This window comes from Eschrichtius robustus, chromosome 1 (genome assembly GCF_028021215.1).
Source record: "Eschrichtius robustus isolate mEscRob2 chromosome 1, mEscRob2.pri, whole genome shotgun sequence".
NCBI lineage: Eukaryota > Metazoa > Chordata > Mammalia > Artiodactyla > Eschrichtiidae > Eschrichtius > Eschrichtius robustus.
The window spans coordinates 200540295-200564053 of record NC_090824.1 but is presented as its reverse complement, the minus strand read 5'-3'; the positions used below and the strand labels follow the sequence as shown (position 1 = coordinate 200564053).

The 23759-nt window shown below is 41.8% G+C and overlaps 1 long non-coding RNA gene across 1 annotated transcript in view; it reads left to right on the top strand.

The window, feature by feature from the left end:
- LOC137776437 (uncharacterized) overlaps positions 1-23759 on the top strand; it is an 81106-nt gene that overhangs the window by 5982 nt on the left and 51365 nt on the right. The window contains exon 2 of the long non-coding RNA XR_011076215.1: positions 4937-5024. This is a non-coding gene — a long non-coding RNA (uncharacterized lncRNA). The remainder of the gene's footprint in view (positions 1-4936; positions 5025-23759) is intronic.

Here is a 23759-nt window from a genome sequence, read left to right as displayed (position 1 = left end):
GGCCATTTTAATAAATATAGTGAAGACTTTTCATCATACGCTAGCATGACTCTGTATTTGGAACCTAATGGACTTAAGGTACTCAACAGATTTTTGAGATTTAGTTACTGTATGTACTCCATGCTGTATCAGGCTTTTGGTTGGACCTCATCCCCCTCCTCTCTCCATCCTCCCTGCTTTCTTTTTCAGCCTCATTGCCTTCATCTCTGTGTAAGATTTTTTTAAAAATTTTTATTGGAGTATAGTTGATTTACAATGCTGTGTTAGTTTCTGCTGTACAGCAAACTGTGTAGGATATTTTAATAAGTTCACCAAAAGAATGCATGTGAACAAAAGTGATGTGTGCAACTTCTGCTTACCATACTTAAAAAGCAATTGCTTGCCCTTCTTTTTAGCCGCTCCCTGTTACCCTGTTACAGAGGGCTGGAACATGGATGTGGGAGTGGCCCAAATCTGCCAATCAGATAGCAACCTGGAGAACAGCAGAGCCAGCACAGGATGAAAAGAACCTGGGGCCTTGGATGGACCACTTGAGTGAGATCTCCTTGGCCTGGGCTCAGCAGATTATTTCTGTAAAGCGCCAGGTAGTAAATGCTTTAGGCTTTGCACGTCATAAAGTCTCTGTTCAGCTTTGCCATTTGTAGTGAAAAGTAGCTGTAGATAATACTTGACTATGAGTTGTGGGTAAGTTCCAGTAAAATTTTATTTAATGGACACTGAAGATTGAATTTTATGAAGTTTTCATGTGCCACAGGATATGCTACCTTCGATCTTTTTTCAGCCATTTAAAGATGTAGAAACTACTCTTACCTTAGAAACAGGCAGCAAGCTAGATTTGACCCCAGGCTGTGTTGTTGTCTCCTACCCACACCCCCTGCACTGACCGAGGCTACTGAGCCCTGGACTGTAATACTCTAATGGGAGACAAGTAAACTTCCTTTTCTTTAAGTCAGTGTATTCTGGGGTTTCTGGCTAAAGGAACTTAGCCGGTACCCTATGTAATACACACCTGTGCAAAGATGGTCTTAGTCACCATGGGTGGACTTGGATAAGTGCTTTTTACATGGCTCGAGGCTGCCGTAAGCAAGAACGGGAAGGAGATGGAGCCACAAACTGCCTTCCCCTCTCTTCTCCTTCGAGCATGCTGCGTGTGTTTAGAGAATCAGTCTGACTATTTTCACAATAGTTTACGCCAGGTACTTTTCAAATTTTAACCACATGTTTTTAAGGTATTGGTATACCTTTAGACCCAGTATTGATATTTGGGTTTTGATACCTGTGTTTTTTGTAGTCATGGAAAATAGTGATTACTTGATAAGAATTGCTATTTTCTGGCTTAGCCTCCCCCCCACCCAAAAAAAAACCCCACGAAATTTGAACCGTTTTTTCATTGTTTTCTTTTTTCATAATCAACAATAAATATTTATGGGGCAACTGCATGCAAAATCCTGCCAAGAACTGCATCAAATTTGATTTAAAAGACGCGAGCCTTGTCTAGTTTACAGACTGGTTAAGAAAACACAGGGAAACAAATATACCTCATCTAAAAAGTTTTAGGGTGTCTGATATAAAGATTGCTTGAATCCAGTAACCTGCAAATCATCCGTAGAAACACACGAGGACCTTGAAAATGATAGAAGGGCCATTTGGTGTGTCTGCTAAAAATTTTGTAACCGTATTACAGACAGTCCTTCCCCAAAACATGCAAAAAGAGATCATTATTTCAGAAATTTGAGCCTGATTGAAAAACAGCATCTTCACCTCTTACATCAGACTTTTTCCAGTTTTATGCCCAAAACCTCTGGGTTTCAAGAGAGATTTTTAGAGCTTCTGTTGGAAAAAAATACAGTAAGAGTAAATAAATATCCTGAGGTTAGCGCACCATCTTTCTTTCTTCCCTTGTCCAGGCCTCCTCGAACCTTCCTCCACTTTTACACTTTTTGGAAAAGTGTTGAAAGGAGAGAGGGGTGGAGGGGAGAAGTTGTGGGTAACTCTGGCCCATGTATCTGGGCCACAGAGCCACGGGCAGGCAGCTGCACCTTGGACTACATTGTGATCCTAAGTAATTCACCGCCTCTTTGTTTTGGTATTCATTTGAACTTTGTGAAGTGGGCTTTGGTGTCGTAGGCCACCACAAATATTGTTTAGAGGGGAGCTTGGACTATGAGAACGGGAAAAGGAGAAAGGTGCTATGCCACTTAATTGTTCCATTTAAATGGCCCAGAGTCTAGGGTAAGGGGAGCCATACAATAGCCAAGTAGCACAAATTCTTTTTCCTTGGACCTGCAGTAGTGGTCAGCTCAAAACAAACGACCTCATTTTGCAACAACATGGATGGACTTGGAGGGCATTATGCTGAGTGAAATAAGTCACACAGAGAAAGACCAGTACTGTATGTTTTCACGTATATGTGGAATCTAAAAAATAAAACGTATGAATGAAAATAACAAAACAGAAATAGACTCACAGATATAGAGAACAAACGAGTGGTTACCATGGGGAGAGGGGCGAGACAGGGGTAGGGCCTTAAAAGAGGGACAAACTACCATGTATAAAATAGATAAGACACAGGATGTAATGTACAGCACAGGGAATATAACTTTATATAGTAACTTTAGAGGGAGTATAGTCTATAAAAATATCAAATCACTGTGTTGTACACCTGAACCTAATATACTATTGTAAATCAACTATACTTTAATTTAAAAAAAGACATATGTCCTAATACTACTCTTGCAGACTCTTATAAATGGGGGCATAATTAAGGATACTTTTATCTGCATAATACACACGTAGCAGTTACTAAAGGCCCACACGCTATTCTAGGAACTTAGCCCATATAATCCTCGCAGCCACCCTTTGGGGTAAGTACCCCTTAGAAACCATTTTGTAGAAGAGGACACCTAGGCATAGAATTGCCCCAAGTCACAGGTTGGTAACTCTGGAGCCAGGATCTGAATGGAATCAGGCAGATGCCAGTGCTTGTTTGCTAAGTTGCCTGACTAACTGCCTCTTTGCAGGTGCGTAGGAAGGACAGAGAGAGAGAACTTTAAACGCGTGCCGGCATAATTGTGGGCACAGCTGACTGTGTAGCTGCACCTTTTGGCTTCTCACTTAAGAGCAGGGCATTCAGTGCCAATGTGTTCATTTCCCTTCCGTACGTGCCCTTCATCCTGGGTGGGGAGAAAGTGGACTCTTAGGGTCACCTGGAAAATGACGTCCCTTGGCTCTGACATCGTGGTGAAAAAGCTAGACTTCACGTGGACCTTCCTATGGGAGCTCACACTCAAAAGCCAGTGACTTCTGAATCTTCTGCGGGTTCTCTAAATCTGGAGAGCGTCCTTCCCACTGGGAATGAAGTGGTTCAGCAATGGAAAACAGCAGGCTGTAGAACAGCCAAGGCAGGCTGAAATAGTTGCTCTGTTGCAGGAGTGGACACAGCATGGTTTAAGCTGTGTATCTTGAGTGCAGTAAAAAGCAGCAGCTTTGATTAAGATGGCAGTGGTCCCAACGACTTCCTAATCCTGTCTTCCTGCTTTGTCTCTGTTATGTTTTGTTTCCTCTTGTTTTCCTTTGTCAGGCCTGCCTCTTACATTTGCATAGCCCAAGGCAAGAGTGCAAGTGAACGCCCACATACCATATGTCTAAATATTTAAAAGTTATAAAATCAGCTAAAGCACAGTTAAATAAAATATGTTCCATCCTTCTACCTTGACAAATATACCATCAGAAGGAAGAACGGGAAACTATGTAGTTACGGGTTTTGGTGGGAAAATATCAAAGAGAAGTCAGTGTAATTTTTATTGCATGTCCCGCTGTTTTGTTGTTGGACTGGAAATGTTTAGAAGAGTAATAAAATGAAAGAGACATAATTCATAATTTACTATATATTCCATTAAATTGATTTTTCTGTCTTCACTTGAGCAGAAATCACTAATATGTCATTATAATCAATATTCCATCATAATTTGTGTTCTGAAGGATTAGAAATAAAATGTAATTCTACTAAAAGTGTCCAAAATTTGAATATATTTTTATCAATAATGTACATTAATATAAATATAGAAAAATTTAACGTTAAATTTATTTAATACATATTATTTATAAAATGCTATTTTTATTCTAAAACACTCAAAGTTACACATACAAATAGAAAAGAAAAATTATAAGTAACGAATATAAGATTTTAAATAAAGCTGAAATTTTATTTAGTTTCTTGGAAAATAAATTTGAAATATTTTATGCAAATAAAAGTATTTGCTAATGCAGCTGGTTTTCAAGGTGAAGTATTGGTGTTAGAGTCATGAATTATTTGTGTAGATCTATAGACTTAACCAACCTAGGAGTGATATGAATTGTTGAATATTGCAAAATGTCCCTCTGCTGCCAGGTGCAGCTGTTGCAAAGAGTCGCTAAATATTCAATACCTGCAGAGCCACGCACTGGAGAAGCAAGAAAACAATGCCAGGCCTCCTGGGAAATGACAGTGCATGAGGAAAGGCTACATTGCATTCGCGTGATCTGCCAGGTTGATTAATGGTCTTTTCTGCCTGCTCTTGGAAGCAGTGTTCTTATCAGCACAGCCCGAGCCTTTATGCCATTTGGGTGTGATCACCTTTGACTTTGAGGACATACAGCGAGTGATGTGTGGAAGCACTTCCGTGGGTCCTCAGCGGTGCTGGTCACAAGAGCAGATGTTTGAGTTTAAAGTTGCGCTGCATCCTGTTGAGCCCTAAATCCCAAATGACAGAGACGTCGTACGTTCTTTAAGTTCCGTGTGCGTGTGCGCGCGCGCACGCGTGTGTGATGTAGGGCCTTTAAAAGTGGGGCTCAGGGCAGTGGCCCTTTGCCTTGGTCTAAGAGTAGTACTGGTTTGGGGAATGTTTTAAAGTAAGTATTATTTATTGACATACTTTTTACTTATTTTTTTTTAAAGTGTTAAACTTGGACCCTCTGATGCAACAAAATGAAATCACTCTTGTGGGAGCCTTTCCATGAGTTTTTCCTCTGAGGATCCTGCAGTCGTAAGTACAAACCACAACTTCTGAAGTTGCAGAAAGCAGAGTTATTTTTTAAGCCCTTCTGGGGGCGACATATATTTTTAACAGGGGCAGTTGTTTCAGAATCATCCTTTAGGAAATAATGTCTTCACTGAGGGTCAGAGGTTTATACACTTGGGAGAGGTCAGTTTTGCAAAGTCTTCCCTTCAACTTTCAGCAGGACGGACAAGGAGACAGCTGGTTGTGGGCACTGCCTGTGGCACACGGCTACTACTTAACCACCGCGCTCACAGGCACTGTGGTCCCCATAGAAGGCTTTTTATTTCCTTCAGGGCCATTTTTTTCAGCACGTAGCCTATGAACCACCTTAAGTAGGAGTGCTTGTTAAAAATACATGTTCCAGCTCTCAACTATACATGCTCCAAGTGAGGTTTCTGAGCTTAGGCCCTATAGCGATACTGACACAGATGCTTCTCAAACCAGGATTTGAGAAAAATTAGTCTAAATCAATGACCCTTAAGCTTTTTTTTTTATTATACTCCCTTATCATTAAAATATTTTGGGCAGGCGGATCTAATATATAGTCATTTATGTATAAGCAGTATACATGTACTATTATGCTAATATATCATGTAAATAGTAAAACACACAAAACAAAGTTTTCTAAAAGGCAAAAATGAAATAAACAATATTTTTAATTTTGTTTTTATCTCTCAATGATACAAAATATTTTTTGCTCCCACCAAAAAGTCACTGTTAATGAATAAATAATTAATAATATGATGAACAGGCTATTTTTAGTGAAAGCAATGTAATTTGAATTGCTTTATACTTAAAAAATCTTGATTTAGTAATGATATAAAGATTGGGATTCAAGTTCAGGTGAATTAGAGGCTTGTTTTTAATGTCATCTTTAAAAGAGATGCTTTAGGACAAGCCAGGTTCACACAGCAGAGGTGGATTTCTGACTGTATTTGTACCTGTTTTCAGTCTTATCCACAAAATAATATAAAGGGTTTGTCTTTATAAGTCTTCCTTGAGATCCGTCAGTTCTCATAAATTTTTCACAAAGTATTACATTTTTACTTTCAAAAATTGACTTTAATAATTTGCTGAAACTCTTTGAGAGATTTTAAAATAGATTTGAAAATTCTGTTTCCAAGTTTTTAAAATGTGGTGAGTTTCAATAGGCAATACAGTCATTTTCAGGAACAAAATCACACGGTGATGGGTATATTTTTAATCATGTGTGTTTTGGAAAGCAGTAACTTTCTCATTGTTGTTAAGTGTCATCTTTACCTGAAGGGGGCAGATAAAGAGTGTTTTATGGTTTTTGTTTTTAAATCAAGTATATGCTCATAGAAAGTCACATTTTCAAAAAGATGAACAAATTACTGTGGTTTAAGGCTGAAGTTGAGGAAGATATTAAGGAAATAGTGAAAATCATGAGACTGCCAAGAAATGGGCCAAGGCTAGATAATGTGAGGCCTGTATTTTATGCCCACGACTCATTTCTATCCTAGAAAAACGGAGCAATCATAAATGCCAATCATGGACACCCCATTCACTGTGGGAGGGGAACAGGGCCTGTGGGATGTTTCTCAGCCCTAAGTGGGTAGATGGTGGAATCCTCACTGTGAGAGAGAATAGTAACAGTGACCAGAGCTAATCGTAACTGGGCCCTTAGGGGCAGGCACGGTTCTAGGGCTTTCATGTGTTGCAGCACTGCATTCAATACTCACACCAATGTATCAGCCTTTTTATGGATGAGGACTCTGAGGTCAAGGTCAGGCAGCTGCTGAGTAAGGGATTCAGGAGTCCAGCAAGTCTGGGGATGGCAGTCGTGGGTATGAGGAGTTACCGTGCTGTCTGGCCTTGGACCTACTCATTACGATTCAACTCTGCCTTCCCAGTCAGAGGGAAGGGGTACTTGAGGGTACCTGGGGGCTGAATGCTACACACTCAGGAAGCAGACCTCGCTCTCGCTGAAAGTGCCCTCTGCGGTCTTCAGTCTGCAAACAGAGCAGAGGCTGGAGTATCTGAAACCATCAGCTGAGCTTGTGGGGCATGGATTTCCTGAGGTCTACAAACTTCTCAGCAAGAATTCTCTGTCTGGTTATTTTGGATATCGTTTGCTTCAGAATGTGTTTCTTTAATTTCTGTGACATATATAGAGATGTAATATTAGTGATGGGAGCATTTTCTTTGATTGTTATAAATATTAGTTTGTGTTTTCTTGGACCGCTTCCTCCAAATGAGTCCACGTGTAAGCATCCGTTCTGTTCCGGGCGTTGTGTTGAGTCTTGAGATATAGCGGTTTCAAAGATCTGTCCCTTACTCTCAGGAAAATTACAGTCTAGAGAGAAACAGGTAAGCGGGTATGTAGTTCATGTAGCATGTTGAGATTGTTTATAGGGACAAATGGCTGTGCACAGACTTGGGAAGACAGAGAAGGCTTCCAGAAGGAATGGTTTGCAGTTGGCTGGGTGGAGTGGTGGCCTTCTTTCATTTGTTTATCACAGTACCTGAAAATGGATATCAAGTGCTCTCTCTTTCACTCCCCACTTTCCTTCCCCATTTCCTCTTCACAAATTTCCTCCTATCCACACTTCTGTTTATTTTTTTTCTTCCTTTCAGTAAAACAGAATTCCTTTCCTATCATCAGAAGATGTATTATTAGCAGTAAACAGGATGGGGAGGAGCAAATCTTCACCAACAGTCCTTACCTAGGATGAAAAGTTCTCTGTTTAAATTCATCTAAATTTACTACAGTAATCAGTGCCAGGTAACAGAAAGGTCTAAAACTTTAAGGCCATTGAATCAAGGCACTCCTACCCTCAGCACACAGTGTTTTTGTTCTTTGTTTATTTTTAATAAAGAAATATGTGTTATTGTTACAAAAGCTGTATATGTGCCTTGAGAAAGCTAGAAAATAAGATAAAAATAAGAAAATAAAAGCACTGGATTCCTACTACTGGAGATTATCTTTAATATCTTTTTGATTACATTTTCAGGTACCACACATATGTGTGTGTGTATGTATTTTTTAAGATGAGATAATACTTTGCAAGTTGTTTTATATCCTGATTTTATAGGTTAATGATCTTTACCTCTATAATTCAAAATTTTTGTTTGTCTAATAGGCTATCCATGTTTAAATTTCCTCAATTAACCCCAAAATTCCCTTTAGAGCTAGTTTGCCCGAATTTGAGTCTAATTCAGGCCCACATATTGAACCTAGTTGTTATGTCCCTCGGTTTTCTTCTAGTGTAGAGTCATCCCTAATTTTTCTTCCCATTACACACTTGACTTGGTGGATAGACCAGACCAAGGATCCCAAAGGATGATTCACCATCTTCATTTGTCTGGGTACCTTCTGGTGCTGTCATTGAACTTTCCCTATTCTCTCTGTTTTCTTACGGTGAAAATTAAGTCTAAATGCTTGCTGGACTCATGTTAAACATTTTGACTAGACTATGCCACAGCCGATGGTTTGTACTTTATTGTGTAGCACAGCAGGTGCGGCCATTGGGAGGCACAGCAGCTGTTGGTCCCACCATTCACGGGGCTGACTTTGGCCACTGCATTAGGATGATGGCAGTCTGATCCTTCCATGAACGTACACTTAGGTTTTACTCCTGTGGCTAGAAGGAAATCTCTGTGGGGTTACTTTGGCACCCTGGGAATGTCAGATTCCCCATAAACCATGCACTTAATGCTTTTAACACTAGTTGACTACCCTTGCCTGGGTCAATAATTTCATTAGGGATTGACAGTGATTAAACTCTAATTTAATCCTTCCTTTTCTCTTAATAGGGGGCATACTTCTGTAAAATAAAGCTTTCTCTCATCACGTGAAGTTTTTCTTTTTTTTTTTTTTTTTTTTTGGTTACTATGAAATATAGTCTTACTGGAAACGTAGGATAAATGTTTAATTTTTCCCACTAGATACATGTTATCAAGGGAAGGAGGTGACCTAAAAACTGCTTCAAATGATGACATATAAGTTGGAGGCTGCTTTCTTTTTTTTGAGTATCATTATCTATTCATGGATTTTCAGTGATTCAATCAATGCCCCTACATCCCTGTAACATTTTTGGTCTAAGAAGTTGTAAGTTGAATAATTCAGTATCAGTTGTTTTACTCTTTAGTGTTATTCAGATACAGCCAAATCTACAATTTTATGAACATTTTGAAAAAATGAGATTGACCAAACAGTGAAAATCGCTTTCATTACACATGACGGGTCACTCAGCCCAGAAAATGCCCTCCACCAGGTGTGGTGTCTGATGTTCAGCCTGTCAGCCTCAAGTGATTAAAATGAATTTACTCTTGGAAAATGGGTTCACTGAGACTTAAAGAAAAGCGCCATTTCAAGAACTGTTCACCTGTACCGCAGTCCAGACAAGATGTTTCTTTTTGGAGCGGCTATTGAACTTTATACTTTTTTCTTTCCTTTTTTAAAAAATGAGTTGCTGAATAGCCAACTGCTGGCTTAATTGCACAGTTCATTACATAGCACATCCGTTGAAAAGAGCTTTATATTTGGCTATTATTCTGCTCTCTAAAGTGACATTAAACCCAGAAGAAAATGATAATGATAAACACGTGTGAGTATGCACACGGACACAGACAGACACACACGCGCATTGAGAGGTGTATTACTAAACTATAGAGTGACCAGTTGTCTCGGTTTTAGCGCTGAAAGTCACGTGTCCCAGTAAACCCTCCAGCCCCAGGCAAAACGGGATGGTTGGTCACCCTAAAGTTGTCAGAATGAGAAACAGCCTGGCATCCAAGCAACAGATCTCTGATGGATCTTCCTGGTCTTGACTCAGATGTTTAATGAAGTCTTTAATTCAAAAACAAATTGATATGTCAAACTGGCAGGAAAATTACCTTTTAAGTACATATGAATTGTTAGAAATATCAGGAACGCACTAAAAGTGTCTAAAACTGCCAGTATAAAAGGGTCCAAGTATCTAACTACTTTAGAAGAGGTAACATAGTTGCCAATATTTTGAATATTTCAGCCAAAGCTTAGAAAATGGAATGGTGTGAGGTAAAATGTGCTTGAGTTGATTTTCACTATGGAATTTTATTTATAGTAAGTACTATTTCTATAGAGACTATTCATTGAATGTTAGATTGAAAGGGACCTTGAGAAGTTATAGTCTGTTTTCCATATCTAGTCAAGGCCACAATTAGACCATGATGGGATTCTACCCAATATATTTTTTAAATACCCTCAAAGAAGAGAATAGTCTTTTTTTAATTTTATATCTTTCCTAAAATTCTCATGCTTTACAGGAGACTGATCTTTTTCTCTGGTTGATGCTAGTAATTGTGAACAGTAGGGCATCATTCTTTAACAAAAGTTTAGAGATTATTTTTCAATTTTCTTTCAGTATTTTAATTCTAGAAGTTTTTAATTTTTTTTCAAAGTGTATTTTCAAACCCTTAGTTACACTTGTGGCTCTCCTGTAAATTCCTGAAGCATAGATGTGGGTGTATTAACCAAGCAGGGCTGCAAGCAGAGGTTTTTCTTTGGGAGAAAACAATTTCTACTTTGTAATACAAGTTTTTTTTAAAAATGTTATTTATTTATTTATTTATTTTTATTATTTATGGCTGTGTTGGGTCTTCGTTTCTGCGCGAGGGCTTTCTCCAGTTGCGGCAAGCGGGGGCCACTCTTCATCGCGGTGCGCGGGCCTCTCACTATCGCGGCCTCTCTTGTTGCGGAGCACAGGCTCCAGACGCGCAGGCTCAGTAGTTGTGGCTCACGGGCCTAGTTGCTCCGCGGCATGTGGGATCTTCCCAGACCAGGGCTCGAACCCGTGTCCCCTGCATTGGCAGGCAGATTCTCAACCACTGCACCACCAGGGAAGCCCATGTAATACAAGTTTTTATATTTGAATTATAGTACTCATGAAACTGACTTATTTATAATGAACAAAGTATTATATAATAGCCTATTGTTGAAAACCCTCAATTAATTCATGTCTCAAGGAATAAAACTATTAGTTTAATTTATCAGAGTTTAATAGATTTTGTGGCTCTCCAAATGGTTCTACAGGTAGGACGTCTGATTCTTAGGATTTATCGCTAAAATCCCATTCTTCATCTCAGGACCAGAGAGGAGCCCAATCCTGGATGCTTTCTAGTAAAAAAATTTTTTTTTAAAAGTGCTTTGAGCCCATAAAAGGGAAAGAATATGATGCTATGGGACATACGTTTTAATTTTAGTCCCTTTTCTTGTTTCGAGATCTTTGACCTGAGTTATTGCATTTCGTGGGTAGTTTAGGGATTAGAAGTATTTTATTTAGGTGGTTAGTATTTTTGAGATTGAAAGCGCTAACTGAAGTTAAAGGGTATTTGCCACTTGATGTTAGTGTAGAAGAATTGAAAACCAGTGTTCCCAAACTTTAACATGCATGCAAAATCACCTGGAGGATCTTATTAAAATCCAATTCTGGTGCAAGGTTGCCCAAGTTCTGTATTCCTAACAGACTCCTAGGTGGTGCTGATGGTCCAAGGACTACACTTTGAATGGCAAGATTGTAAAGAATTTACCTACAGCCTAATTCAGCCTTTCTTTTCTTAACCTAGAAAAACAAATAGCATACAATGAGATACTCTCATTATAGAGAGAGGTGTGGACATGGGTAGGGGTGAGAAGAAATACCTTTATAGTACTGTTGGTGTAGTGAAATATTTGAATTTCTAATTAAAACTAATTAATAAGGCTGCTGGTAAACTAATGAACAGAACTTGTAAAACTAATTAAGAAAGCTCTTTCTGTAGCACGGTGACTAGAATGTGGATATAAATCTGAACACTATCTATAATGGTGGCTTAGCCCATAATTGCTTAGTGTTTTAGTTTGAAGTTTTAATCCACACTTTATAAGTAGAGTTAGACTTGTTTCATTCCCCTTTAAGGAAATGTATTTTTGTCTATTTTCTATCATGAAAATACCAAATCACTTTCTACAAAGAAACTTCATACACAGAAATTTGGTATTGCAAATACTGTAAACCAAATAAAATTATATATTTTATACCCAAAGTTGGCATTTAGCTCTTTTGAGCCAAGCCCCAATAGCCTTATTTCATGTAGTGCTTACTTCAATTCATGGTCATTTATTAATTCAGCAAAACTTATTTACTGAGCAGCTCTTTATTCATTTATTATACTTTTGGAATTTTTTCCTGATCTGTTAGGATTGTTTGGTTGTGAGTGACAGAAAAAAAACAAATCAAAATAGTTTAAACAAGATAGTAGTTTACGTCTTTCTTATATCCAGGAGTCCACCTGGCATTCCAAGATGTCAAAGGTCTAGTAACTTCTGCCTTGTTGCTTCCCAATGCATGGCTTTCGGTCTTGAGATTATTATCTGGTCTAGAATGGCTGCTGGGGTCTCACCCATCACCACCACATCCCATCCAGAGGGCAGGGAGAACAGGAGATAAAAATGCCTGCTTCTTCCACTCCCACACTACCTTTCTTTGGCTCCCATAGGTGGTGTATAATCGCATGGCCATACTTAGGTGAGGAAGGCTGGGAAATGTAGTCTTTATTCCAGACGGCCATGTGCCCATCTACAAAACGAGGAGGACGAGGGATCGAGGGATCCGCAGGCTGAATCTTGTGAATAATGTTTGATTAGGACATTACCACGCCCATTCATTTACATAATGTCCCCTGTTGATCTCTCTGTGCAGTGGTGGAGCTGAGTAGTTGAGAAAGAGATCATATGGGCCACAAAGTCTAAATCTTTTCTGTCTGGCCCTTTACGTAAAATGTTTGCTGATCCCTGCTGTGAGAGAAGAGGAGGGACATGTTGTAGCCCCTGTTACATTTCTTAGGCGATTGCCCTCTCTTCTCTCATCTTTAGCCAAGTTTAGCTCATTTATAAAATCCAGCAGCCTTTACAAAGTGCTAAGAAGTAGGGTCTGAGCAGAAGTTGCACTTACCATGGTACCGGATGTTAGGAGTAAGGTACCAAGATGTTCCCCCATATTACTGTCTTTTTCTTTATTTTATCAAGGTAAGATTTATAATTGTTCGACATTTGGGTCTTGTATCAGTCTGGCCAAAATTGATGCAAACAGAATCCACTTTAGCTAGGATAACCAGGAAGGGATTTATTACAGGACATTAAATGACACACAAAATCACTAAGAGCTTAGAGTGGCGAGAAGGGAGGTGCCAAATAAGTAAACTCTAGGTAGATTTTTCAGAAATGACTCTGGTACACCACAGAGCAGGACCACCAGAAGGGCTTCTCTCCTGTCCCTGATCCACCAGCACTTCTGTGGCACAGTCAGGAAACGCCGTGACTACAAGCCACCTCTTCTGCTGGCTCCACAACTAAAACCCACACAAGGAGCATGAGTGGCCTGCCCGGTGCCTCTGACACCCGTGGACCTTGTGTGTGGGCCTTGGAGCATCTGCTGACGCTGGCACAAAAAACTTCAGATGTCTCTGGGAGGAGGTCTCCTAGAAGAAACAGCAAAACTGCACAGGCAGGGCCTCTACCTTACTTCAAATGCCAGATCTCACACAGGATGCATCTAATTTGTCAAATCTAAATTGCATTTAGAGAATTCAAGCTGCAAGGCAGTCTGGGAAATGTAGATCTTAGTTTTCCAGTTTCTGTAGCATGTGAAGGCCGACTAGAGAAAGGGTGGAATGGATGTTGGGCACCAATACTTCATGCTTGTTCTGGAACTAGAACAGAAACTCAACATTTATATGGGACGGTGTCCTTTTTTCTTGATTCTGACAAGTCAGTATGTTAATCTGTCAACAGTCTCCCTCAACTTGATCAAACCATGAAAGTTTTATATTTTCAGAAGTATACCAAAATCAGGTGATCTTAGATTTGACACAGTCATTTTTATCATTGAATTGGTGCCTTCATACATTTTCTTTTTTAGCCAGAGAACTTTCTTCATATAAAATATCCCTTGGCAACATTGTGTGCAGGTAAATAAATAAATAGCTACTCTCATTGAGGCAGCCACAGGGCCTTGTGGCAGAAGTATTTTGTGTTCCTCGTATATTCCAGATGCTTGCTTATGTCTCCCAGATTTCCTTGCAGTTAGATTGGGACCATGTGACTGCACTGGTAGTTTGTGGGATGAGAAGTAAATGTCTGTGGTATGACGCTGCTGAGACCCTGTGTTGTCACAGCAGAGCCTGTCTCTCTTGACACAGTGGGCCTGGGGTCCTGCAGTCACCGCCGGTCTCTGCTGCTTCTCTCCCTGGTCCTACCCAACTCCTAAGGCAACTCCACACAGCTGTTTCTGGAAAGCACAGTTTGTAAACCATAGGCTTTTTTTTTTTTTTATAAAATTATTTTATTTTTTATTTGTTTATTTTTGGCTGCATTGGGTCTTTGTTGCTGCTTTCTCTAGTTGTGGCGAACGGGGGCTACTCTTTGTTGCGGTGCATGGGCTTCTCATTGCGGTGGCTTCTCTTGTTGCGGAGCGCAGGCTGTAGAACGCAGGCTCAGTAGTTGTGGCTCACAGGCTCTAGAGGGCAGGCACACGGGCTTAGTTGCTCCACGACATGTGGGATCTTCCCGGACCAGGGCTCGAACCCGTGTCCCCTGCCTTGGCAGGTGGATTCTTAACCACTGCGCCACCAGGGAAGTCCCAACCATAGGCTTTCAACATGCCCTCTCTTCTGGTTTTGGGATGTTAAAAGCTATAAAAAATGAATATTACAAGTAGAGATAAATCCTGGAACAACAGAAGGGGGGTGGGGAGGGCAGGTTCTGATTCCCTATTGCACTTTGTAGAGAATTTATGTTTTACATATAGAACTTCCACTGCTCAGAAAGAGTGTAAAAACCATTGTTTTCAGATTTTTAATGTATTATATATGGAATCTAGTTTCTTTTTCTGGAAAGAACATTGTTTGTCAACGTGATATAATTTGCTCTCATTTGAATCTGACTTTTCCATAGAAACGATGTTAATATAGAGACTAAGGTTGCTGAGTAAAAGCCTAATTTCTAAAATAAAAATTACTACAGATACAATGTTTAACCAGATAGAAATAGTATAATTGATTAGCGTATCAAAATAAAGTCATATTATTCAAATAAATGGGAAGATGTATTAGCCAAATCACAGCACATTTTATTTAATAAGGAGTATGATTCTGGAACTAACCCATCAGCCCATGAAAAACAATCTCAGCAAATAGGTCGCAAGAGTCAGAAGGGCTTCTCTGAGAGACTGACAGACCTTTGGATTGGAAGCTTAGGTCACAGACCCGCTACATGACTCATCCAGGGATCTGATGACTTTCTTCTCCTCATCAAACATAACCCGGTAATAATCTTAGGCATCAGAGATCAAGCACTTGATCTTCCTGATACATCAGAGGTCGGACTATGTCTCCATCCGCTTCTTGGGGACTCGTGGTGGTCTCGCACGCCCGGAGGGTCAGGAGCAAAAGCGTGAGTGGACCGAGTGCAGCTCTCTCTGCTGTAAGAGTGCGAGCTTCTGATCCGTTCAGGCCTCAGCTCGGAGGCCACCTCAGGGAGATCCTCCCTGATCACCTGGGCCGAAACACTGTGCCCTTCTCCCCCGCACTTCCCAGGCCCCGCTGTACCTTATTTTCTTCATATCACTTATCACTGACTGAAATTAGGTTGTCTTTGTCCTACTTTTCCGGGAGCGTGTGAGCTCTAGGACGGAGAGCTTTCACTTAACATAAGTATGTTTCCAACAGATACATGGCCTGGTACCTAGTAAGGCACTCGGTATTGTTTAGGTTTCCCTGGAGACTCATTCTCAAATATCATCTGAGACGCACAGTTCTCTCAGTGGTATTCCTCAGTTATTTCACAGGGGCCCTACTGATGGGCGGGGAGGTGTAGAGGGAGGGAAGCATCCTTGACCTTCTGGGGTCAGGTCTCAGCCTTCAGTAGCCTGTGCCCCTGGGCTGTGACCTCCGCATGTGCTGCTCCGAGCTCTCCCCCGACCACGTCTCCCTGCCTTAGGTCGGACAGGAGTTCTAGAATGGAAGAGAGTTGGGTGTTTCCCTTCCTCCAGGTCAGTCAGGCTCCGATATAACCTCCGTAGATTAGGCTCTTGCAAAGTAGTTTCTCTTGAGGGCAGGACAGATGCGCTGGGCATATTTAGAATGGCTCTTCTCTCCTCCCCCTGCCAGAAACAGGAGGGGAACTCCCTCTGGTATTTATTTTGAGAACCTGTAGGTAAAACCCAAGGCCCAACCCCACAACGCAGGACCCCGCCCCCTTCGCCCCCTAACCCCCAGAGTTTTTAATTTTCAGTCTTGTCCACATGGAGCCTCCAGCAATTTGTCAGTTACAGTTTAGGTTTCCTGCCATTGCACTGGTTCCCAAGGACATTTCCCCTGGTGGGATCCACCCATCTGTCTGCAATTTTGGAGGTTTGCCCCGTGACCTCAGTTCTCTGATTGATTCTGTTTGTTCAGCTTTTCTCTTTTGAGTCAATGGGAGAGATGACTTCCAAGCTCCTTACATGCTGGGATGGAAACTGGAAATCCTTCGATATTTTTTTACAAATGAGTTGAATAAATGCTGTAGGAATGGACAGCTATTGGTTGCTTCACTACACTTTGCTCTAGTTTTGCAAATCTGAACTGTATTTTAATCAATCACAACGTACAGGAAGAGATGCACTTTGATGCCAGCGAAAGGTCCTTCTTAAACATGATGATGATCCCCTATGATTGACTCTTTTACTACACCAGATTGTTTGCATAATACAGAAAGCAGCATGTGTAAGTTATATCACCCAGTTTAGTCCATAACTCCCTAAACTAAAAGCGACATATTCTACATGTATTGATCATGGTATGGCTAAGCTACAGTGACAAATGCTTCTTACATATTAGAGGTGTACTCCTCTCTCACGGGAACAGTTTGGGAGGAGGCACTTGACCAGTACGGATGGCAAAAGAGCCTGCAGAGACCTGGGTTCCTCCTGTGTTTGGCTGCTGCAGTGTTGTTCTGTCCAAGTGCTTGAAATGGGCTCACTTCAGCCCACACTTGAGCCTCACTTGTCCGCACTTCAGCCTCAAGAAAGAGAAAATCTAGAGAACAGGCAGTCTTCTTGTAAGTGATGCAGAACTTGCACAATCACCTCTGCTCACCTCCGCGGGTGCAAACTTAGTCCAGTGGCCAACTAACTGTGAGGGAGGCTGGGAAATGTAGTCTCTGGCTGTGTGGCTAGATATCGGGAGGATGGACTGAGGACCAATTAGCGATCTTCTCTAACACTGCGTGAGTCTGTGCCTGTGGAGAACATAGCCTTGCTTAGAAGTTTTAAAATGCATTTTGAAGTCCAACAAAAGTACCTGTGTTTATAGGTGATATCAATATTAGTAACTTTCTCTTCTTAAAAGTATGTTCAAATGAAAATCTTCCACTAAATACACAGAAGACACTCTGGAAAATGCACTTTAGTGATTTTGTGGAGTTTCAAAGACTAATCAGTATGTAATCTGGATGCTTGCTGTTTAGTTAGGAAATACTGCATGTGATCGAAATGTAAAGTGTGTGTGTGTGTGTGTGTTGGGGGCATGGTTTCAGATGAATCAGTTTTAACATAGTGTTCCATCTGAAGGAATATATACTGCAGTGGCCCAGAGTAACTTAAAAGGAATTTTAATATTTTATATGCATTTCTAAAGAAATGTTAAGGAGATCTGTGTTATAACCCACACAATTATTTTTAAGATATTATCTGTCTTCCACACTTCTTTCGTTCTCCGCATGTTCCCGACGTCCACCTTTTATGGCTTCTGTCTTCTACCTCCTGCCCGCACATCTGGCTCCTTGTTATTTAAATCAGTTAAGAATTTTCATAGTTTCATTTCTGCTTTGCTCATCACCTGGACTGTCCTCAAGAAAGAACCCAGGGCTAAGCCAGGAAGCAAAACCCCCTCCCTGTTCTTCATGCATCTCCCTGTCTCCTAATTTTGCATCACAGAAAATACCGAGAACTAGACTGGCACAGAAAGGGTGCCTGAGATGGGGTGGGGGGGGGAGAGGAAGTCTGCGCAGACGGAACAAGCAGGCTGTGAACGCTTACGCGTTAAAACGCCTTGTTTCCACCCTACATGTGTCATTAAGAGCTCTCGTGAGGATACTGTGGACTGCTATAACTCCAAAAGAGATGGAAAGTCTCTCAGTTTAAAAATAGTCTCAAAGCTGGGTTTATACAGGTGTCCCACCTGAAGGCAGAGCTGAACAAATTAATGCTCACAGTGGACTGCGAAACTCTAATCTGTAAAGTGCAAAGGGAAGGGAAGGGAACTAAGAATTATTGAGCACTTACTCAAGTATTGTGTTAAGCTCTTTAAACAATGTCATGTCATTTAAAACCCCCGTTAACCCTTCGGATCAATGTTCTCAGCTTGGAGATCTACAGACCATATTCTTGCTAGTCCATGAGTGGTGAGATTTTAAAATGCTTGTGTGTTCACGTCAAAAATAATATTAAAATGTTTAACACGATGTAGTGTAAATGCCTGACCATAAGCTCTTTGAACGTAAGTGCCTGACATTAAGCTTTTGATCACAGAAGCATCCATTTCAGAGACATCATCTCCAGTACATAGACTGCCAGCTGTGTGACACGGTTAGTAGCTAAACAGCTAGATAAGGAACAAAGCTGACCCCCTTCCCATGAAGTTCCCCTTTTAGGAAGTCCTGGGTAATCTTGATAACTGACTGCTGGAGTGATCCCACTTTTCCCTCCTGCACCCTAATTCCCACCTCATATTTTATATTTGCCAATAAAGAGTGAACCCATAAAACACCCTAGGCACCCACCCTGAGACCCCAGTAAAGGCAGAGCCCCAGGTGCATGCTCCTCTCTCTCTCTCTACCCGTGACCTTGCTGTGTGGTTCCGTACCCACCAGAACCTGTGAGTGATAAACCTTGTTTTTTCCAGTGCCCTGATGCTTGTCGCTGAGGTGCATCTTGCAGTCATAATAAGAATGACAAGGGCTGGTCCAGTCACCACATTGGCTCTCATTGGGAAATGTCTGGGGACCTTGCCATAGGTAACATGGGCCCTGGTGAATGCCCTCTGGCATTCCTGGGAATAGCATAACTGTCAATAGGATGAGACCAACACAAAACCCATGAGCATATTGTGGATCATCAGGAGGATTTATTTTATCATCAAATACTTACAGCCAAAGAGTCACACAGTATCTCAGTGCGCTACTTTAATCGAGGTAGACTAGTGAGAAAGGCACAAAGGCAGACTTAATAAATGACACAAGTATGCCAAGTAGACGCCCAGAGATCTCATATTGTATGAAGTGAGTGATGGCTTTGCAGGAGTTTAGATTCAGAACAGGGCTAAGAGATTTGAGTCATCACCTGGCATGTGGTAGCAAAGTCATATTCTAAAGGACGCTCATCGCATCATGGCAGTATCATGTTAGTAACTGGGTACGAGCAAGACAATATCATCGCACTGTTAATGCTGTTTCTTTGAGTTTTGTTGTTTTCATGAGTACTGTAACAAACTTACAAATTAGTGTTGATTTGTATCAGTGTGGTAAATTGGATTATTCTTCCCAATTTTTCAGTTCTTCTCTAGTATATTATTATACAGCCAAGCTTGTGTCCTGTGCCTTTGCAGTGCCTTCCACCAGAGAAGACAGAATGTTATAGGAGGCTGGGAAAAAAGCAACTTATATTATGTGGCAGTGAAACATTGGCAAAACTGTCACTTTCTTGGTTTTTTTTAGATATTTTTTTAAAATGAGATCTTTTATTCATAGTTTTTTTTTTTTTTAACTTTTGAGTTTATTTATTTATTTATTTATGGCTGTGTTGGGTCTTCGTTTCTGTGCGAGGGCTTTCTCCAGTTGCGGCAAGCGGGGGCCACTCTTCATCGCGGTGCGCGGGTCTCTTCACTATCGTGGCCTCTCTTGTTGCGGAGCACAGGCTCCAGACGCGCAGGCTCAGCAACTGTGGCTCACGGGCCCAGTTGCTCCGCGTCACGTGGGATCTTCCCAGACCAGGGCTCGAACCCGCGTCCCCTGCATTGGCAGGCAGACTCTCAACCACTGCGCCACCAGGGAAGCCCCATAGTTTTTATTTATATAGTTTAATGCTATATAGTAGGGCATAAGAGTTTATAACTGTTATATCTTTTTTTTTTTTTGGCTGTGTTGGGTCTTTGTTGCCGCACGTGGCTTTCTCTAGTTGCGGCGAGCGGGGGCTACTCTTCGTTGCGGTGTGCGGGCTTCTCATTGTAGTGGCTTCTCTTGTTGCAGAGCACGGGCTCTAGGCGCAAAGGTTCAGTAGTTGTGGCACACAGGCTCAGTAGTTGTGGCTCGCAGGCTCTAGAGCGCAGGCTCAGTAGTTGTGGCGCACAGGCCTAGTTGCTCCGCGGCATGTGGGATCTTCCCAGACCAGGGCTCGAACTCGTGTCCCCTGCATTGGCAGGCGGATTCTTAACCACTGTGCTACCAGGGAAGCTCCAAAACTGTCACTTTCAATAACATAAAGGCCAAAAAAACCATGTACCTAATGAACTTATAGCACCGGACAAGGAGATTCTGAATCGGAATATGGACCGTCCGGGCAGCTGCAATTCGCTGCGTTTGGTAAGGTTCACCAAGACAGTGACGCGCTCAGAAAAGAACTGGCCAGTTTGTAAGCAAAATTGAGAGGGAATGTAGGGAGGCCAGAAGTTCCAGCAGCTGTAGGGTTGATAAGTAAAAGTGTTCCTTGTTGCCAATCAGTAGAAGATAAAATTTTTAAATGCCTTGTATTTGAAAGACCTACTAAAATAGCCTCAGGGAAATGACAAAATCCAGGTATAACCCCGTTAAGACAAACCTCAGGGCAATGTCCGACAGTAGATACTTTTACCTGGACAAAACAACTTTGAGAAAAGTGGCTAAGTGCTCTTGATCAATATCTGGATTAAGAAGAGCCACATCTGGCCCCAGTGTAAAGCACAGATTCTGAACTTTGAGCCTGATGCCGTGATTGGATGAGGCTTGCTGCGTGTTTTGAGGGGTGGGGAAGAGTACACTGCATACGGATGCAAAGTGAATAATTACCGTGAGCGAGACCGTGGGGCCGTGCAGTGCCTCTGAGAGAGTACACAGAGTGTGTTCCACTGCCCCGTGGAAGCTGAACTTGGGGGGAATGTTAATGAACATGACACAGGATGAGGCTTTAAATATGTATGCATGACTTGGTTTGGTCTTTGCAGTACCATGATACATCATTAAAAGAAACACTCAAAGCCAAACCAACCAAACAAACCCTAAAACCCATGCCCCGTGTTGCCTCTGGTGTCAGAATGAAGACGCGGGTGTGGGGAGCAGAATCCTTTTCCAGTCCAGCTGAGATGAGCCCAAGCCTACTGTGAATTGAAAACAAGCTCATTCATCAGTTGCTGAGACTTGGGGGTTGTCAGCTCTGCTGCATTGTTACAGTCGACCAACACAAATGGCATAAGAAGCATAAAAAACTTCATACCTAGTTTTATATTTACACATAACTCAGTAGCATTAAGTCAGAAAACATTTTGAATCAACACTAAGGTTCTGTTTTTTAAAAGGTCTCCATATATTAATCAAGTCTTAGAAACCCTGCCTTGGAGAGTCCTGTTTAACCCCATTTTATGGATGAGGAAACTGAGGCAACTCAAAGAGGTCACAGGGTCTGACCAGGGCCTGCCTGACTTCATCATGAAGATTTTTCTTTCTTTTTTTTTTTCTTTTATAAATTTATTTATTTATTTTTGGCTGCATTGGGTCTTTGTTGCTGTGCGCGGGCTTTCTCTAGTTGCGGCGAGCAGGGGCTACTCTTCGTTGTGGTGCGCGGGCTTCTCATTGTGGTAGCTTCTCTTGTTGCAGAGCATGGGCTCTAGGTGCGCGGGCTTCAGTAGTTGTGGCTCACAGGCTCAGTAGTTGTGGCTTGTGGGCTCTAGAGCACTGGCTCAGTAGCTGTGGTGCACGAACTTAGCTGCTCCTCGGCATGTGGGATCTTCCCGGACCAGGGCTCGAACCCACGTCCCCTGCATTAGCAGGCAGATTCTTAACCACTGCACCACCAGGGAAGTCCCAAAGATTTTTCTACTTTACGCCTTACTGCTGCTTTTTATTAGCTTTAAGTAACTTCCCTTTTGTTTAGGTGATTATTAAATTAAAATTTGACATAAGAGCATACAGAGATCAAAGGAAAGACAAAAAAATGTTTTCCAAAAGGAAAGATAGAAAGGACAAAGATAAACTGCCAGATTCAAATGATGAGACCTGGCAGAATAGCTATAAGCAAAACCTAGAGTTATCCAAATCCTGTCAGATATTTTCACCATCAGAGCACTGTGTCTCATGTGTCTCTACGCTTAGCAGCTAAGAACTGCTTTCAAAATACTTCAAAACCTGTGACCATTCACCAGTTTCGACGCTAATATCCCAGTGTGCAGCCTGAGAAAGGCCGCGCTGCGGGCAGTGTGGAGCGAGGCCTGGAAACCAAAGGGCAGACTCCAAAACAAGCAGGTCCTTTTAACGTTCAAGAGAGATTTTCTTGTTTAAGTTTTCCTCATTGGAGCATAATTTGAGTAGTTTCAGATGTGAATCGCATCAGGAAGGGGGGGGGAAACCCCTCTAGAGTATTATTTTTTCACGTGGCTTGGTGTTAACAGGCCCTTTTAAACGTGGAAGAAACTCATAAGCTCCTTGGGATAGTTTTTCACACACTGTCTGTCTGGAACCCTGTTGTCAGTCAGGCCGTGGTGAGAGTCTTTGCTTCCTTAAATCATTGCCTCTTTGGGTGAGGAGAGACCCTCAACGCCACAGGTGTGTCAGCAGCCCCAGGTCCACCCTGTCTGCCTTGGGGGAACCTGTGGTGAGTACACGGAGGTGAGTTGATAACAAGAATGTGTTGTTGATGAGCATTGCTTCCTCAAGGAAAGCTGGGGGCGTGCTCAGCGGTGAAAAGAAGAAACGGGAAAACTCATAAGGGGGAGGTTAAATCTCTCCCCCAACCACTGATACCCAATTTCCTTCACTTTAGAAAACACCTTCTTTATTTCTGAAACGTCTCAAAAGATGCCCACCTCTTAATTTACTGATCATCTCTTGGGAAAAGGAATCCCCACTTTCGTAGGACACCCTGGGACACAGTTGCTCTGGAAGCAGTTTTCAATCAGAAGGACAGTTACCCCATGGATTGGGGGTCTCTTTCAGGACGAAAAGCACTAGCACCGTGGTTCAGGCTTGGGAGGTGAAACTCCTTACAAAGGCCGCCCTTTGCAGCTCACTCACTGTCCTGGGAAGGTCCCTCTGAAGTTTGGAGTTTCTCTCCGCGAGTCCCCTGTCCTGGCCCTTTGTCACCGATGGCCTCTGGGACAGAGAGCAAGGGCAGGCTTTGTTCTGCAACATCCTCAGGAAAATAACACTTCAGTCACTCAAACCAACATCGATAAAAATCAAGGATTTTTTTTTTTGGCAAAACTGAGACTCCCACAGATACTTTAATTATTGATTAATGGATCGATTGCTCTTTCCACGATTGTAGATGCGGCCACTGCATTTCCATCTCTGCCTCTTCTACCTTCCCCCACTCTTTTCTCCGAGTGCTAGTTCAGTTCTTCGTGTCATGAGAATAGAGACACAGAAAAGGAGGGCCGCTGGGAGTTTTGGAAGGAGTGAGGTATCAATCGTCTTCTCAGTGTAGTTTTTGCAGTAGACTTTCTTTAAAACCC